We start from the raw sequence: 20,322 nt of genomic DNA, 5'->3' as shown, positions 1-20,322 counted from the left end.
AACGGATGTAAATCTTAAACATGTTTGGATTAATGCCGTGGTTTATTTAACAAATTAAGGCGTGTTTTATTTTACGATACATAGGAGTATTAGGTTACCGTCTGTTGGTTTGTGAGGTTGTCGGTTGGAAAGCGCGTGGGTCCACGAGCGCATGGCATATATTTGACGCGTCGCGTGGCAGGAGACGCGAGCGCTTCAAGACGCGAGCGCTTCAAGCTGTGTAGGCGGAGGAAGTGTAGAACGGCAGCTGAGGTGAGTTCGGACGCGAATTCACACACGCGCTGAGACATAGGAAGTGTGTGCTGAAGGGGCCACCATACGTGCGTAACGTGCGGCGGCCATTTTGAAGCTTTGGGAAACGTCGGATTTCTTAATGGGAACGTGATCGGCCATATTTTGGGGCGTTTTATATCGTCTGACTGATCGTTGTCAGTTTCAGTCAGACGAAGTTCGTCAGTTCAAGTGGAGTGTGTCGCTTTGAGGTAGAGGTGTTTTCAGTGTATTGAGAGAGTTAGATTTGGGAAATTTTCTGTATTGGATAGGAATACTTGGGGAAAGTATAATTAAAGATGGAGAATGAGGGGTTAGTTTTCGAGGAAAGAATGAAAGGATACATGGAAAAGATGTTTGGCGAGTTTAGTGCTTCCTTAGAGAAAAGGATAGAAAGCACTATTGGAAAGAGAAATAAAGAGGGAGAGAAAAGCCAAAGGTCTGGTGAAGAGGATGGTTTTTATACCTCTGAGGAAGTGCAGGTAGTGGCAGGTACTTCTTGTGGGGCATCTAAAAGGAAGGAGAAAAGGAAAAATGTGATTAAAGGAAAGACATCTAAGGAGAAGGAAAATAGAGAGCAAAAGGAGAAGGCTATAAAGGCCAACGTGAGTGCTATAAAGGCACAAAGGAAAGGTCATAGCTCTGTGGCGTGCGATAGTAGTTCTACTAGTGGGGATGTGGAGCTTACATGCAGCTCAAGTTTGGAGGATTCGGATGTGGAAGAGGTAAAGGTTAAAAGGAGGAAGTTGGATGACCAGATTAAATTGGAGTATGAGGATTTTGTTGACCCTCAAGGGGATCAAATGTTTGATCCATTACTTATACAACATCCATTGTCACCACAGTGGTCCCCTGTAGAGCATGTTGCAAAATACATTCATTATTGGATCAGAAAGGAGATGCCCAAAGAGATAAGAACTCGACTGAGGTCTGAGTGCCCGAGGCCAACCCTAAATAGTAAAGTGGCATTCACTCCGGAATTGGACCAAAAGATGCTGACATTTATTAATAACAAAGGGGGGAGAGACCTTAGAAGGGGTTTGGACGAAGATTTTTGATTTGTGCGAAGAAGCACATAGCAACAATACTGGTGTTGACGTAAGTGAAATGCGTCAGTGGGTGCAACGTGCAATTTGTTTGCTGGGGAATGCCAATGCGGCTCTCTGTCAGGAGAGGAGGAAGAGTATCTTATTCAAGATCGATCCAAAACTTGCAGATTTGTCTGGCAAGGAGTTGGTTGAACAGAGTGATGGGCTGCTGTTCGGTGACGACTTTGTAAAAGATATGGCAAAGTACGTGGGTACATTTAATTCTTTACAGAAGGCTCAGAAAGATATGAGTCGTGTTTTTGGTTGGGCCGGGAGGACAACGGGTCGGTTCCCCGGCCGAGGTTTTGGAGTTACCAGAGGATTTTATGGCAGAGGTAACAGGCCCTATGGAACAAGTTACGGATATGGATTTGGTTATGGAAGTGGAGGAGGATATGGATTTACAAGGTCCGATCAAGGAAGTTTCTTCCCGCAAAGACAGAGGGGGAGAGGAAGAGGTGCAAGGTCCAATAGGAGGGCAAAAGGAGTATATGGTAAGTTTCTTACAAGACCCTTTATTTATGGAAGTAAAATGGGGCGGCAGACTAGCCCAGTTTGTTTCCAGATGGCAGGAAATAACACAGGATCCATGGGTTTTGGAAACTGTGGTTGGATACAGGATAGACTTTATCAGTACCCCGGTTCAACTGAGGGTTCCAAAGGTATTAAGGTTTTCAGAGGAGATGGAAAGGTTAGTATCAAAAGAAGTATTAGAGTTGGAGAGAAAGGGTGCAATAGAACTTGCAGAGGAGGTACTGGGTTGCTTTATAAGCAACTTATTTCTTGTAGAGAAGAAGGACAAGAAGATGAGACCGGTAATCAATTTGAAGGAATTGAACGATTGGGTTGTTTACAACCATTTCAAAATAGAGGGGATTCATATGCTGAGGGATCTGTTGAGAAAGGGGGATTGGTTAACGATACTGGATTTAAAGGATGCTTATTTAACAATTCCGATGTGCCAGGAACAAAGGGATTTCCTTCAGTTCAGGTGGTTGGGAAGGCGCTGGAGGTTCAAGAGTCTCCCTTTCGGTTTGACGTCAGCTCCGTGGTGCTTCACCAAAGTGATGAGGCCGATTGCGGCTTGGTTGAGATCCAGAGGAGTTCGTCTGATAGTCTATTTAGACGATATTTTGATAATGGCAGAAGAGAGGAAGATGGCAAAGGATCATACTGAGTTTGCAGTGAGAGTAATAGAGGATTTGGGGTTTGTAGTGAACAAAGAGAAGTCGTGTGTGGATCCGAAACAGGTGATGACCTTTTTAGGTTTTCAGATACGGACGTTGGATTGTGTGTTGAGGTTGCCAATGGAGAAGGTGAGAAAGATCAGGAAAGAAGTGAGGAGAGTGAAGTCGGCAGACTGGATTACTTTGAGGCAGTTAGCGCATCTGTTGGGTCTACTTTCTTCTTCAATTCAGGCGATATTCCCTGCTCCCCTGCATTATCGTGCGTTACAGAGGTTGAAGGCAAAGTATTTGAGGAAAGATGTGAGGTATTCTCAGAAGGTTGTGATAGATCAGGAATCTCAGGAGGAATTGGAGTGGTGGTTGATGAGTCTGGAAGCTTGGAACGGACGAGCAATATTTGGGTCAATGCCAGAAGTGGAGATAGAGTCGGATGCGAGTTTATACGGATGGGGAGCGAGATGTGGAGAGACCTCAACAGGGGGGCAATGGTCAAAGGAGGAAGGATTAATGCACATAAATTGTTTGGAGTTGCTGGCGGGCTCCTTCGCAATGAAGAGTTTTGTGAAGGACAGAGTCAAATGTTGTGTTCTTCTGAAGATGGACAATTTGTCGGCGGTTCAATATGTAAACAAAATGGGTGGACCTCGGTCAAAAGGATTAGCGGAGCTTGCAAAGGAATTTTGGAAATTTTGTCTGGAGAGGGAGATTGTAGTTCAGGCACAGTACATACCAGGGTTGCGCAACATAGAAGCGGATTGGTATTCAAGATACCTGAGGGATGCGAGCTGTTAGAGGTTGAAGAGAGAGGTGTTTTTGAGTCTGGAGAGAATGTGGGGGCCTTTCGGTGTAGATCTGTTTGCAGACAGGTTGAACACTCAGTTGAAGGAGTTTTACAGTTGGAGGCCGGATCCAGAGGCGAAGGGAGTGGATGCTTTTCTGCAGAGTTGGAAGGGGGGAAGGAGTTATGCGTTTCCCCCATTTTCTATGATTCAGAGGGTTCTGAACAAGGTCAGAAGGGAGGAGTTAGAGTTGGTTCTGATAACTCCTTTCTGGAAAGCTCAGGTATGGTTCCCGGATGCGATGGATTTATTGGTGGAGAACCCGGTGATTCTGCCAAATTGCAGGGAGATATTGATGGATGTTCAGGGGAACTTTCACGACCTGGTGGTCACAGGACAGCTGAAGTTGATGGCTTGGTTGATTTCAGGAGAATTTGGCAAATGCAGGGTTTATCAAAGGAGGCTGAGGAGCTTGTCTCAAAGTCATGGTCTAAAGGGACATCTAGGGTGTATGAGTCAGCATGGAGAAAGTGGAATGGTTGGTGTGTTGAGAGGGGTTTGGATCCCATTTCAGCACCTGTGGTAGAGGTAGCAAATTATTTGTCAGGTCTTTTTTGTAGTGGTTTAGCGTATAATTCAGTTAATCTAAGTAGGTCTGCTATTTCAGCAGGGCATGGTTTGGTGGATGGAGTTCCGGTTGGACAGCATGTTCTGGTCAGGAGGTTGGTTAAAAGTGTTAGGGTGGTTATTCCGCCGAAGGCTAAGTATGATTCACTTTGGGACGTTACTTTGGTGTTGAGAGAGCTTGAAAGTTGGGGGTCGAATTCAGTGTTGGATTTGAAATACTTGACATGGAAGATGACGATGCTGTTATGTCTGGTTTCGTTTAGGAGGGTGTCAGATATTAGGGCTTTGGATGTAAATTCTAGGTTTTATCAACCAGAGGGAGTGTGTTTTGACTGAGGTTAAAAGAAGGACGAAAACTATGTCAAGAACAATTTTTTATCCTTTTTTAGAGGGTGAGAGTGTTTTGTGTGTGGTTAAATGCCTGAAGGAATATGAAAAAAAGACTTCTGCTTTGAGGGCGCAGATTGTAAGCAGTTATTGATTTCATATGTTAATCCATATAAGGCTGTGTCTACTCCTACTTTGGCGAGATGTGTGAGAAATGTGATGGTCAAGGCAGGGGTGGATATTAGTGTTTTCGGATCCCATTCGGTAAGAGGGGCTATGGCTAGTAAAGCCTTTGTGAAAGGATTCAGTTTGGGTGGAATTTTAAAGGCAGCAGATTGGTCAAATGATTCGACTTTTCGTAAGTTTTACTTTAAGCCTGTGGAAAATGTTTTGAGTAAGGTTTTGGAAGAACTTTGAACATGCATAATGTTGGCCTCCGGGCCTTTGACATAAAATGCAGATTTTCCACAGTTTTAATGTAAAGAAAATCATGATTTTATTAAAAAAGGCACGGAGGCTAATATTATCCCTCCGCTGTGCCCGCCCTGTGATTAATTTTGTTTGGTTTATTTTGAAGGATGAAGCTGAAGAAGTGGATGGAGAGGATGTTCCGGTTTGAAGAGGAGGAGTCGGAGATGTGCTTAAGGAAGTTTGGAGTCGGTGGAATTTATTTATGGACTTGTTATTTATTGTTTTTTTCGCATTCGCAGTCACAAAGAGGAAGATGGCTGCTTTACTTGGTGTATTATACATGTTCTAAGTTCTGGAATGTTTTGATAATATTCTAAGTTCTATAGTGTTGTTGCTGCTGTGTTTGGGCAGGAATAAAAGGGATATGCATAATATTAGCCTCTGTGCCTTTTTTAATAAAATCATGATTTTCTTTACATTAAAACTGTGGAAAATCTGCATTTTAGCTTTCGTGCGAGTTGGCGCTCCTGCTCCTGGCATAACTTAAAGGGCCCGGTGTTGTTTTTTCCGCATAGCAACAAAAGCAAATAGAAACAAAAGCGAAGCAGGCAATGCTTACAGAGCACAGCAGCGTCGGCCCTGGTTATAACTTGGAGGGGGAACCGCACGTGGGACAATTGAGTTTAAAAAGCGAAGCAGGGTCGGGCCTGGCTAGTACTTGGAGTGGAGACTGCAGGTGAAATATTAGACACTTCTGTGGAATTTTAATAATTGCACAAACAAGGGTTTTTACAAGGAATTGAAAAGCAGTGGAGTTAAAGAAAGGGTGAATAATTGTGTGTTTATTAACGCTATAAAGTGAAGCGATTTTGTGGCGTTTTTGGCGCTGCTGTGCTCTGTGCTAATATTGTTTTCATTATAGGACCTCATTGAAGGGGGCATTGCTGACTGAGGACACGGGGAGTGAAGCAGTGGTCGGTGATTCGGGGACGCAGGCAGACCTGCACTTCACTGCTTCTGGTGGGCCGCCGGGCTAGAGTACGCTCGCCCAACACCCAGGTTAGCTGGGTGGCGCGGTCACAGTTGCGTGCTGCTTACCGCCGGCATATGTGCCTCCAACGTGCTACAGGTAAAAGCCAGGGTAGGTCCTGGTGGTTGCAGGGATACATTGTGTTCGTAGGTGTAGCACAGGTATCAGTGGCTTGGCAGCTGCAGGTGTGTGAATATGGCCAGTAGACGTAACGCCAAACATTTGCGCATGGAATATTTGATGCTGAGTATGATGCGTAGTATGGCATCAATGAACAGGAGATGGGACAGGTGGATCAGATAGGGAAGAGTGTGGCGGAGCTCAAACAGAGGTTGGATGATCAGGCAGGGCCATCTGGAAGGCCCAAGCGAACAATAGAACCCCCGCAGACCAGAGGGAATTGGATCCATTACCCAAGCAGGCCAGAGCCAAGAGGGGGGGGCAAAAAAGGTGTTGACATCGCCGGTCATCCGTATGCATACTCCCCAAATCCCGGCAAATATACCTGTAATACCTGCACCTGCTGCACCGGTCCCTACACCAGGCTCGGTACCCCTGGTGGCCCCAGCAGTAGTCCCGGCAAGTATACCCTTAACACTGGAACCAATGCGTGCGGAGGAAATTGGTTAGGAACTACCCTCCAGGAGGGAACATTTGGCTCAGCATGTAACACAAGATGTGAAGGATTTAATCTGGGCGGGCAAATATGTCAATATGTTTTCTTTGCTTACGGATAACAGGGAAATGGAGTATTCTAGGAAACAAAAGGATTGGATGTCGCCTAGCGAATGGCGGGAGGAGATGGTGAGATTCAGGGTGGAGGAGACATTGAACAACTGGATTAGAACTTTTATGGGGATCACAGCCGAGCGGTCCCCTAATTTACAGGCAGAGATGGCCTGTTACCAGAGCTGGATCACAACTTTCCATGATAAATATGGGGGAGAAGGATGGAAAGAATATGACATGAGTTTTAAGAAAGCTAAATAGTTTAATTCCTCACTTTCCTGGGATCAGGTGGATTCCATTTCCTGGTATGGGCAGTTTACAGCAGGGCAGCCTGGTGGGGCAGGACGAGTTGGAACAGAAGTTACCCCCCAAAGCCCAACAGCCCTTTCAGCCCAGCACGTGCACTATGATGTCATTAAAGGGGGCAGAGTGCAAGGGCCCACTTTTGGTTAATGGAGTTCAGGGAGCGTACGGGGGTAACCGGGAGGGGGGTAAGTTCCCTCTCTGTAAAAGGGCCCTCTGCGCATGCGCACTCAGACGTGAGGGCGTGGCTGTTTGATAAGGATCTGACACCGGTTAGCGACCTTGCCGTAGGCCCAAATTAGGATATGCAGAAAAATTATTAAATGTGTGATTATGATCCAAATGTTAGATTCGGATAGGAAATATTCTGTATTGAAAATATGTTAAGGTTAGCCCTTGGATACCTGTCTACATGGATTGTAATCAAATGTCGATTGTGTTTTTCTGCATAAATAATTATTTAAATATTGTTTATTTCAAATTTTTAGTTTGTTTTCATGTTTTAATGTTTTACGGCCGGGGGGTCGTGAGAAACTCTTTTCTCATGTCCAGTTCCTAATGAATGTGTGGGGAGCACAAGGCAGGGAAGGGGGTGGACGGTAGTTCCTGACCATATTAGTATAATGTAACATGCAAGTGAGCGTTCAGAAGTTCTCAGACTTTCAGAATTAAATGAATGCTCTTCAATCTAATAAAATATGAATACTTGTATTTCTGTTTGTATTCTAAAATGTATTCATAAATGCAAGCATTGAATGCAGCAATTATATACGGGTTGAGTATTTTAGTGTGCTGGGTCGAAAGATCTCAACTGGAACTGTGTTCCATTGCATCAGAGCTACACAATTCTCAATGTGGCCACTGTTGATCGGACTCCAGCGTGGAGCAGATGTTTTAAGAAGATGTTTTTACAAATGCGGTTTTCTCGGTTTTTGTGTCACATTTATAATTAACTGAATAAATATTCAAACAGCCATTAAAAACTTCCGAACACCCCTGGTTTATCGCTGCCCTGCTTTCAAATGTCCAAACACAATATCAGCGAGAACAGCTTCAGCTGTATACGTTATTTGAAGATGTTCTTCAAACTCTCGCGATGACGGAGCAGGTGGCTCGGCGTTAACCTCCTTGACTCTTGCTCTGCTGGTGGCTACCTGGCTCCACGGAGGGCCAGCGGTATTAATGGGGCGAGCAGGCGGCGAGGCTCCCTGCACCACTGAATGCTCAGGATGGGCACTGACACCGTGCTGGCTTCCAGTGGGCAGCTTGTTGTCCCATTAAACACCATTACCGCTTCCAAGGGGGGCATGCTGTCCACCCACTCCCCCACCCTCACCACCCGCCTCCAAGCACGACAGGGCCCGCTTTTGTTCCATTGGGATAATTATTCCGCCTAGCCTCGTCTGCCAACAGCTACATTTCTATGATTGATGAGTGGGAGGCCCCGAGAATTTGAGACGAAAGAGAGAGCTGGGATTTAGGTCGGTAAAATGACGAGTGGGCAGAATCAGTCGGGACATTAGTGGGTGTCAGGGATGGCAAACGACTTCATTGTGGTAATGATGATAAACATTTGATCTCTCTGAATATATGTGCATTATACCTAACGATCTCCAGCATAAGTAAGTGACGCGCGCAACTAAATAAATCATATGAATAGCCCTTAAATGGGAGTCCCTCAGGAATGGCATCTGAATTGTAAATGCGTGCTCGAATTTACCGCATCAGATTCTAATAAGGAGAATGGTCTTTTAAACAGTTCTTTACTTAAAGGGTACCGCACGGCCCCGAGAATCTCTATACTAGTCTTGGCTTCTCTTCTCTGAATGATATTATCGCCATTAAATAAAGTGCTTCGCATATCAGTTTTGTCTTGGAAGTTCTGTCATGAACAGCGTGCACGTGCTCTCCGTGGCGCAGTTAAAATGGCTACATTCATCATAAAGTAAACTGCCCTGTCTCATCTGATCTTTCCCATCATCTTTCTATCATTCAGTTTGTCTTGCATCGTTTCCTCTCTCTGAATTAACTTTTTTGTCGTTCCCCTCTTCCCTACTACACTTATGTTCCTGCCTACGTTATTCGTATTTCTGCTTTCACGTCACAAAACTAGCCAAATTGCAACGGAAAACTACATAAAATCAGGGGCAGGGAATGGTAGTATGGTCAGGGCCGGCTTTAGCGCTTGTGGCGCCCGGTGTGACAATCTTTTTTAGCATCCCGCCATGACCTCCTTCTCGGATTCCCTCAGCACCACCCAGCAAAAGGGCTCGCATCTCTCAATAGCCCCTCTCTCAAATTAATTACATTTGTTTTAAAGTGCTGGTAAATGCTGGCTTTACTAATCCGCTCAACTGGACCCCGCTTACCACAAAAGACACACTCAAGACCATGAAGAGCATCCACTCTGGAGCCCCATCGGACCCTTGCCCGTATCACATCTTCCATAGAGCAGCCACCACCATTGCCTCAGAGCTTCGTCACACCATCAACTGCTCCATCAAAATTGCCACCTTCACCGATGACAGGTAACACACTGCTGAAGAAGCAATCCGCCGACCCGACAGACCCCAAGAACTTTAAACCCATCTCCCTCCTCTCTTTCCCAGCCAAGGTCATTGAGAAGTCCATCAACGCCCAGCTCTCAGAGTTCATTGAGGAAAACCACGGTCTGAAAAACTCTCAATACAGCTTCTGAAGCAAACAAAGCATCAAAACTGCTCTCCTCATCTCCAGTGATGCCATCCACTCCCTCCTTGACCATGGCGAAACCGCAGCTCTCATCCTACGGGACCTACTCCCACCGCATCCTAATCACGAAACTACACAATGTCGGCATCCACAACAAGGCCATGGACTGGATTCACTCGAACACAAGGAGTCAGACTACACACATTCGTCTCAGAACCTACAGAGATCAGCTGGGTAGTGCCCCAAGGTTCCCCCCTGAGCCCCACCCTCTTCAACATCTACATGGCCCCTCTTGTGGCCATCATCAGAAACCACAGATTCAGCATAATCTACGTCAACGACACCCAGCGGATCCTTTCCATCACCTACGAACCTATAACCGCCAGAACCAGCTTCCACAGAGGGAGGAAGTCCGTGACTACCTGGATGAAAGATGGCTGCCCCAAGCTCAACTCGGACAAGACTGAAGTACTTATCCTAGGACCTGCCCCCTCAGCCTGGGATGACTCTTGGTGGCTCACTGCTCTGGAAACCCCTCCCATTCCCACAGACCACGCACGCAACCTCAGCATCCTACTGGACTCCTCACTCGCAATGAACTGCTAGATCAATGCTGTATCCTCATCCTGTTTCCACATGCTCCGCCTACTCCGAAAGGTACTGAGATGGATCCCCACAGAATCTAGAAAGACGGTCACCCACGCACTAATCACCAGCAGACTAGACTATGGCAATGCACTCTATGTTGGCATCACTGAGAAACAGCTCAGGAAATTTCGGTACGTCCAAAACGCCACAGCCAGACAGGTCTTCGACATTCACCACTGCACCCATATCACTAAACATCTCCATCAACTCCACTGCCTCCCAGTCAATAAGATAATCACTTCAATATTCTCGCACATGACTACAACGCTCTCGATAATGCAGGACCAGCATGTCTGTACCACCGCCTCTCTTTCTATGCACCCGCCAGACAGCTTCACTCCGCCAACTTGCCCTGGCCACCGTCCCAAGGATCCACAAGACCAGAACCGGAGGAAGATCCATGGAAGAGGTGTGGCGCAGCGGCCAGGGGGCCTGACTCTGGACCAAGGGTTCACAGTTTGGTCCCTGGCTCCGGCAGCAGGTTAGCCCAGCACCATGCACCTGGGTAATAGCTTGCTTAATCTTCCTGGTGACCTCAAGCTCCAGGACACCTCTCCGAGGGTAGCTGTGTGCTTTACAAATGCTGGTATTTCATATTTCATTTCCTACCTCACTGCAATCACCCTCGCTGATCCAGTTCAGGAAGGATCTCAAGACCTGGCTCTTCGACTGAACCTCCACGCCCAAATGGATCAGCAGCCCCCGTAGCTCCATGAGACCCTTACAGGTGAGTAGCAGCGCTATATAAATTCCTGATTGATTGATTGACTCAGCTATCCACTTTAAATAGAGATCTGTTATTTACAGCAGGTACATTAACCCTTTGTGCATCTTTAAAGCGAGTCAAAACTGCCACTAGACAAAACTCTGGTCTCTCTTTCTAGCAGGAACATCAATCATAAGAGTTATCTTGACATTTTTCTTGCTGCCTGAAATCTGGATGTACAAGAAACTCTGCATCAGCTGCTTTTAAATCATAAGTTATTGCTAAACAAAGTGCCCCCAGCTGAGGTTAGCACCCCCCCCCCCCTCTCCGGGTCAGCACCCAGTGCCGCCACACCGGTGTGGGCGGTGCTGGGAATGCGAGTGGTAATGATGGTGGCAGTAATTGCTCACATTTTAATGTTTGCAAAGCATAAAAAAATGACCCCAGAAAGGTTGGAGTGAGGGATTCAAAACGATTGTTGAGGACCACTACCACAGTTATTTTGATAACATGGGATTAAAGTGTGCATTTTACATTTTATATTCAAAGTAAAAGTATTGGTCTTATAAGGAGCGCTGACAGGGACTTGATTAACTTTTGTTTTACTTCAGGTGTTGTGACCAGATAACATATGTGCTCATACAATACATTAGTGGTAAATACAGAAATGTGGAGGCATAGAATGGAATTTAACTTGTGCCATAGGAGTCGCAATGCATATCTGATACAATGTGACCTATTGGTGACACTTGGGAAATAAAACCATTAAAAATCCTATGATAGAAGGAAAAAAAATCACCAATTTTAAATACTGTTGCATAACATAATGACCATTACTGATCCTGTACAATGTAATTGCAACCAGAATATGTATGCCAGAAAATATATTATCATCAGAGTTGATGGTAGGATATGCCAGGTTGCTCTCAATTACTACCATGCTATTTTCAATTTACTTGTTTCTCAAATATTGTGTTTAGCTGCTGATATGAATCTCAATGTCCCATTGAACTATTGGTGCTGTTTATATACGTTGAGGGTGCTGTTCAAATATACCAGATTTCTGCTTAATGTACCAGCCTACTGACAGTGATCATTGATAGCCAGGGCTTCCAATGTGCCAGAGGATTCCTGCTCATAATGGCATGGCTGTTGTAGGACTGGCACAGGTTACTAAATATCCTCAGCTTACTAAGGCCCTGCTCTTTGATATTATAGTTATCAATCAGGTTGCAGACTCCGCTATTATGAAGAAGTATGGAAAGCAACAGTGCCATGCCAGCGTTCAAAATAAGGTGATACCAAAGGGAATGATGGAGAGAGTGTTTGAGCAAATCAACCACTCACCCCCAGTCAACTGATCTGGATTTAATCCATTGCCATTCTTTAGCTCACTCCACCACCCCAGTTCAGACATGGCCATATGCAAATCAGTCTGACCCTGTGCCTCATTGGAACAGTCCAGCCCGAACTGCCAAGCCATGTCTTCCCTGGACCGGAAACAAGCATCCTCGGACCGGTTTTGGATTCATAATTTTCATCAGCCAGGCCATCTTGAATCCAGTGGTAGAGTGAGCAAGGGACCCACCTCTGGGCATACCCTGCCAACTGAGGGCAAACAAAGCGATTCCAAAGGGAATGATGGACGGAGCGTTTGAGCAAATCAAACTCACCCCCAATCAACTGATCTGGGTTTAATCTATCCCCATTCTTTTGCTCACTCCTCCACCCCAGTTCAGACATGGTCATATGCAAATCAGTCTGACCCTGTGCCTCATGAGAAGAGTCCAGCCCGAACTGCCAAGCCAGGTCCTCCCTTGACTGGAATCAAGCATCATAGGACCGGTTTTGGGCTTTCAGCCCTCATCAGCCAGGATAGCTTAATTCCAGTAGTTGTTTTCGTTGTGGTACTTTAGCAGCAGGGGGATGGCAAAATTATTTTTTCCTACCGGAGGACGACGGCGGGACAACAGGTACAAGGCAGGCACTGACCAGAAAGACTGGTCATCCCCTTACCGCTTCCCTCCAGGAAGCCTTGGCTAATAACCCAGAGCGTATGCATGAGAAGGGAATCCCCCTCTCACATATAGAAAAACGCCTTAGTGTGTGTATCACATAGTCTGTACCACAACACTAAGTCTGTTTTATTTCACCACACCTTTTTAAAAATCGGTCCTGAGGAAAGCCAGAATACTCTAAGGCACTGGCTGAAACATGTCGACCATCTGAAGGACGCAGGGGGCAGTAACTCGCCACCCTTACGCGTCCTGTAGCCTTACTTTTAACCGCTGGTGACGGCCCAGTTATTAAAATTTAATTTACCCTCGGGTACTGGGACCACCACCAAGCCGTTTTAAATCACAACTCACCCAACCTCAGTGCACTCTCAGCAATATACCAGCTCCACTGTAATCAGGCGTCGTAGCACAAACGGGACATACTAGGTGTCACTGGGTGGGCCCGATGATGAAGCATGCCACCAACTAGGTTGGTGGGTGAGGGCTTCATGAATACACCAACAAGGTGCCCGTGACAGAACTAATTTGAGTTCTGTAACACTTTGGTCAACTTAAGCTAGTACTTTTTGTTTAATCACATATAAACCCTAGGGGACTCGGACTAGCTACCTAGTCTTCTCTCTCCCTCTTGTTATACGCAAAATTCTTTTTTTCACCTGCCCAAAGTTAAAAGTTTTTTGGGAACAAATATTTGTATATTTAGTGACGCGATTGGGAAAACTTATAAACCTTCTCTAGAAGCAGTTTTGTTTGGTATTGGTAATAAGGAGGAGATACTTTCTGAAACTCTGGGGAGCTTTCTTGCTATCATGATGTTAGTTGCCCGCTCTTTGATCTTACAAAACTGGAGATCAGTGACAATACCTTTGTTTGAGAAATGGGTGAGTAAAATGAAACGTACAAAATGTATTAAAGAGGCTTATGCTAAGCATGTGGGGGCAACAAAGATATTTTCAAGGGTCTGGGATCATTTTGCTGACTGCTAATTTTTGTTTATTTTTTTGTTTGTCTTATGTGTTCAATCAGTATGGGATGTGCTTCTAGTGTAAAATTATTTTTTTCTTTTTCTTGTTTCTCTTATAATGTGTAAATAATGGATGTTTCCTTATGGCACTGCTCAATAAAAAAAAGAGTATGTTTGCAGACTTCTCTTAAGTGCACATTTGATGCTATGACTGAAGAACTGGTATATGAACAATTAATTGTTCAATGCAGAAGTTAAAAAATTCAGGAGCGACTTTGGGCAGCAAAAAATCCCACTCACAAATATGCTATTCGTCATGCGCTAATCAGGTCTCAACCGCGTAAACGACACTGGAGGCAATGCCGGACCTCCTATCCCAACAGGAACTGAAACCTGATAGTCCACAATGTCCCCAAGGGGGGATGGGGAGTTGGGATATAATAAGAAAAGAGAGACTTGCAGTACTGGATATGCTCAGCAGCTGTGAGACACTGAGCACCAGGATTTGTCACTTCTGAGACCTTCTACTTTTGATGTGCACTACCTCTAGCTTGCGATGACACAATGCAATGGAAATAACAAGAGGAGGCAGTTACCATCAGTACACTAACAAGTTTCACATACAATGAACATGCATTAACTTTAGTGACACAAAATTATAAATTTCATCAGCAGCTTGGCATAGGAGCAGAAATACCAAAATCACAGATTGGAGTTTGGAACAGCTACGAATAAACTTGAAATACAGATTGGAGTTATTGGCTCTCATAAGGATACACTTGGAGCAAAGATTGGAGTGACTTGCACTCCTAGGCATGCACTCAAAACACAGGGTGGGGTACACGGTTGATGCATATATCCAAGACACTGAAGTGCTTTCTTTTGGCACTAATGTTAATCAGAAAAACACAAGACTAAAGTCTTTGTTCCGTGAGTGGCGACTATTCTAGCATCAAGGATGTAGAGAGGGTCCGGAGTATAAGCACACAAGAAGAGCTGGAGAAATTCACAGAAAAGAAATGGAGGAACAGTCTATAGTCTTTGAAGATTAGGAGACCTATTGCATTGCAAATAAATATTTTTGTAAAAGCGCACCATGCCTCACTTTTACATTAATGGCAGACGTGCCCCTTTCTTAGACGAGCCGCGTCGAAATAAAGGGGAGCGGCTGCTATTAAAGTGAAAGCTCGTTATTAATAAATACATATTTTTAAAATTACTGTTTGGTTCTCCTTTCATTTAATCAACATTACAAGATTGCATTCTGGTAAAACAAGCTGATTAACACTCCATCAAGACGGAAGACTGAAGGCTGCTCTCCATAGCTACCACTTGGATAGCTTTCTAAAAGGTGTCCCTGAGACCTCTATAATCATCATAAGCGTAAAAGGCAATTTTAGAAAGTTGCCACTCTGTTGCTCAAGTTTTCCAGTGGCCAGTTACAGATGCTAGCCATGAGGCAGACTTCTGCCCACCTGGAGAGAGGAGTGAACAACTCCCAGGAAAGGACACAATAGAGGCCTGTCATTGGAAGAGTTATTAGCATTCTCTGGCAATAAGGCGAAACAGGGTGTGAGCCCAAAATACAATCTTCAAAGGAGAAGCCGCCTTTGAAGGTCAAATGGTGGACTCACACAAGAGGGGCTGCTCTTTTGTTCTGGTAGACAGGTTGACATTGCGGACAGAAAAAGGGAAACAGTGGCCAACCCAGTTTGCCTGTGGGCGTGTAGCCCTCAGGTAGCCATACCTCAAGGGTGGGCTACCAACCTCCACACACTGAGAGAAAGGTCTTCCATCTTGGGAGTTGGAAGAAAATTGCACTTTAGGATATCTAGATGCCACATTTTGCAGGGCCCGTCATCATTCGGGAGAGGACATAGTAGCCCATTGGTAATAGTCACTGCATCCCCAAGGGCAAAGTTTGGGTATAAAGGAGGCACCACTGGTACCCAAACCTCAGATCATGCCTGCACTGGAGGGAACCGAAGAAGGACTACCCTGCTGTTCCATGGACCCTGCAAAGAGAGGCTGCACCAAAGACTGGACTGCACATGTCGATCCTTGAGCCAGCAAACAGCGGACAGTGCCTGCAGTGTCCTGTTTGAGAAAAGTCGCCCAGGAGCTCCAGACTAAAGAGGTGAACTCCAAGTGTCAGTTAGCTGACTTATTGTAACAGAACCAGGGCCACAAAGGCTGAAGAAACAGCCTTGATAAGTGGTAACTGTTAACACTTGATCGCCACTCACCAATGAAGCGCAGCCTGGGAGACTGAGACCTGACACTCAACAGTTGCACCCCAGTCTACTGGACTCAAGAGGGTGATTGAAGTGCAGTCTGGCCCTCCAAGATGGGCACTAGCCTCAGTTAAAGAGCACTGCTGGTTCTATTATGACGGGAAAGCAGTAGACCGGTGACAACTGGGCTTTCATTGGACTTCGTGGGACATCGACCATGTGACCAAAGTTGCCCCACACATTCTTGGGCTGGGGTTAGCCCCAAGAAGACTCCCCTTACCTGAATACGCATCCATAGCATTGTCAGCATCCTGCATTCCTTGCATCAGGACCACTCCAAATGATGTATATCGCAGTTCACCCATAGAGTCCGAAAATGGACTGGGGACTGCTTTGACTGCAGGGTAACTGTCCAGCTAAGCCTTACCAGCCCCTGTGACTTGCTCTCTGCCTAAGATGGTCACCCAAAGTGCGCTGCAGTAACCAAACACAACTTTACAAACGTTTTCCAATGTTTTCAAAATAACTGCTAACTGCAGTAGTTGCCTATTCTTGTTTGTGATGGAGTGAAAAAGCATTGATTTACGATTTGCTTAATAATTTACATCTCTGGAACCCTCTGGTGGATTTTGTTTGTTTCGATGTCTAAGAATTCATCAAAATCATATCTATTTATATAAATTGCAGTTAGATTTCCTTTGTGTTCTCGTTTGTCTAATTTGAATGCTTTGGCACTTCAAAATGCTTTGTACTTGTTCCTATTGTCCTCACAGCTCCAAACTACATCTTGGACATTGACAGTAGGATTAACATCCCCTCTTTGGAAATTGTTAATAAAAGTGGAAAAGTGGGACCCAAGCTATCTCACTTGGATTCAGTTTAAGTTTGTCACTCACCAAGAGCCAAAGAATCCTCTGCAGGGACTCAAAGAACTGCCAAAATCCAGGGCTGATATCTTTCATACTCAGTATCCCATAGATGAGGAATGTCATCTGAAGTCTAAACATCTTGCTGGAGAGCTCCGGGTCTGCCTGTTTTCTGCCATACTAAGAGAGGGAAAGGAGAGCCTGACCTTACAGGAAGAGACTTCCTAACCTTGGTGTCTGGAGTGTGAGGCAGCCCAGAAGAGATGAACTGAGCTGGGAAGTGTAACAAGTGCTGATCGGATTCCGAAGAGGGTCTTCTGGCTTTGTATGAATGTTCACAAGCTAAGTGAGATAAATCATATATGACCCTGGGGTGTCTCAACCAGCTTAATATGTGATGTACCTGTTGGCTGTCTTAGGGTAGCGTATTGGTGCACTCTCTTCACTATCTGTGAGGGTCCTTGTTGCTCTACCAGACCAGTGCTCTTCCAACCTGATCCACCATAATCTGCCACCAATGCCAATTGTCAGAGAAGGAAGGGTCACAGGCCCACTATATGTTGAGCTGAAAACAGGACTACTCACCTATGCTCCAGTTTCCGGCTGCTGTACACTTTTGTATTTCAGTTTATTCACCAAGTAACTTGAGCTACATGAACTTGAACATTGACTGTGTGTCATCCTGCTACAACTCCAGCAGGTTATTTAACCCATGTGGACAGCATCACCATAGAAAATCCTAGTACTGAGACATACACAGACTGGCTTACGAGTCACACAATGAGTGAAGCTGCTTGGACCATATTGCAGTGAGCATGCACCGGTGCTAGATGTATGTCTGAGTATTTTGGTGTGGTTAGAAATCCATAGCGTAACAGAACAATATTCCCTCATGACCTAATTAATTCTGCAAATTACAACCTCTATACTTTCAACAAAGGCCTGCAACACAAGGTGACAACATATACTTTTCTCACATTTGTGATTTTCATTTCTTTTTTTTTTTAAATCTTATTTTTTTGCAATATTTCTTTAAGTTTATAACAATCATTTTACAAAAAAGACATATAATTCATCATTTAAGCAAAAAAAAACAAATACCATACAGAGAAAAGAATCTAATACACTCTCACGATGACCTCATGCATACTCTCTCATACACTCTACATTCATTCTTTATTCTGTGTCTGAGGGTCACAAGTTGTTATGTGATCTATTATGCAAGGTCGACCCGTTTCGGTGGGATGAGACCACCTTCCTCAGTACCTTTAGCAGAACAGACGATCTTTCCCAAGAAAATTATAAGCTCTGAATGGATATCTGTAATAATAAATAACAAATCATGTATCTGTGACACTATCTAAAGTTCATATTTTATCATATCTTATCATACAGTACACAATTACTACAGTTTTTATAACTTTCAGTCACCTAGTGGAGAAATCACAAAGAACTAGTTCATTACATCTTGTTGTTTGTTTATGTCTTTTGTCAATGCTCCATCCTAGAGGCAAACCAGCACTTGTATCTCATTACAGTTGCTAAATATTGATTAGATTGATCATGTCTCCTGTGTCAGTACTACTCATGTAGTTTAAACTAATAACTCATCCCCTCTCATTAGAAGTGGCAATAAAACCTTTCTGTCTCCTCAAGTTATGCAACTTAATGATATGTCAGACTCATATATTTTTCAAATCTTTCTCTCTTCACCAATCTTTTCGTGATTCAGCTTCTTTACCCCATTTCTGTAACCCCACTAGTAAGTCTAATCAATATTTAGCAACTATTATTAGGTCACGCCTGAACCCCTTTAACCCCTTCGATGCTCATGACGAGCTCAGCTCGTCATGAGGCACGGTTGAGCTGTGCTCAGGACGAGCTGAGCTCGTCATGAACAATGGTAAATCAGGGAATGCAGCACAGGTGGAAAATATCTCAAGCACCCACGGTGTTAAGAACCCCATCTTCTCAGTTTGTCCCCCAGTGAGTTCTAACCAGCACTATCGCCATTTAAGTTTGCGCTCTGCTTCCGTAGGTTCGGCAACATTATCGTGCTGAGGGCTATTCCACCCCAGTATGCACAGCACCAATGTCATGTCAGTAAACACCATAAACTAGTAAACAGTCTTTGGCGTAGCAGTATCCACTGTGCTTCAACATGTGAAGCACCATTGTCAGGTCAGTAACCACTCTGTCTCAGTATGCAAAGCGGCATTTCCATCCAATATACACTGTCCCGAGAATGTAAAGCACAATCTTACTGATTGATAAGCAATTTTTCCATGACACCATTCACTCTGCATTATTATTCCCTCTGATCAAGTGTGTAAAGCACTATTACAATTCCATTATACCATGCCATTAACCTAGGGTGTAAAGTAGGGGTGGGCGGCCAGCTACGCTCCGTGCACGGAGTGTGCGTAGTGCCGCCTACTCCGCATTTTGCGGAGCGGGCGTAGCCAGGTGGCACTACGCACGCTCCGCAGACGGAGCGTAGCTGGCCGCCACCCGCCTCCCTCCCGCCCTCCCTAAATTCTTTCAATTAAAGGAGTAAAATAATTAAAACGCACTTACCTTGCCCCCCGCTGCCCGCCGCGTCCCCGGGGCTCGCTATCTTCCGTCTTCCGTATTGTTTACTAATGCGCATGCGCGGGCGGCCGCGCATGCGCATTTTCTCGTGAGAAATGCGCATGCGCGGCCGCCCGCGCATGCGCATTAGTAAACAAGACGGAAGACGGAAGATAGCGAGCCCCGGGGACGCGGCGGGCAAGGTAAGTGCGTTTTAATTATTTTACTCCTTTAATTGAAAGTATTTAGGGAGGGCGGGAGGGAGGCGAGTGGCGGGGCTGGCGGCCAGTGGTGTTTGCGTAGTGGGGCTACGCGGAGTGCGGAGGTGGGCGTAGTTTCTCGCCCACTTCGCATAGCTCCGCGAATCCCCACTACGCACACTACGCCCAGGGCTAGTGTAAAGCAACATTGCATGCAAGCATTAACCCATAATGTAAAACACTATTGCTTGTGCCACATATATGCACCAATCAGTTGCCTTAGTGACAAAGGAGCTCCTTGGAACATACACAGAAGGCAAAACAAGACCATGCTACCCTGAGCATTGCAACAGGTGTCCCTTGTGGAGTAGTATACCATATTACCAGGGCCTGTAAATGGAATGCTGACGGTAGGCCTGCATCACATATCGTGCCACCCACTTAAGTAGCCCCTTAAAACATGTCCCAGGTCTGTCATTGCAGCAGGGATGCAGTTTTAAACTTTCAATTAGATTTGGTAATATAACCCCTTTGCCAAGCCTTGAACCCAGCGTTTATTGAAAATAAGTCACCCCTAAGGTAGACTCTAGGTAGCCCATAGTGCAGGGTGCATTGTAATAAAAAAGTTGGCCATGCACTTTTAAGTTTTACATGTCCTGGCAGTGAAAAACTC

The sequence above is a fragment of the Lissotriton vulgaris genome, chromosome 4_1 (genome assembly GCF_964263255.1).
Source record: "Lissotriton vulgaris chromosome 4_1, aLisVul1.2, whole genome shotgun sequence".
NCBI classification, from domain to species: Eukaryota; Metazoa; Chordata; class Amphibia; order Caudata; family Salamandridae; genus Lissotriton; species Lissotriton vulgaris.
The sequence above is the reverse complement of the archived record's forward strand: the minus strand, read 5'-3'. Positions refer to the sequence as shown.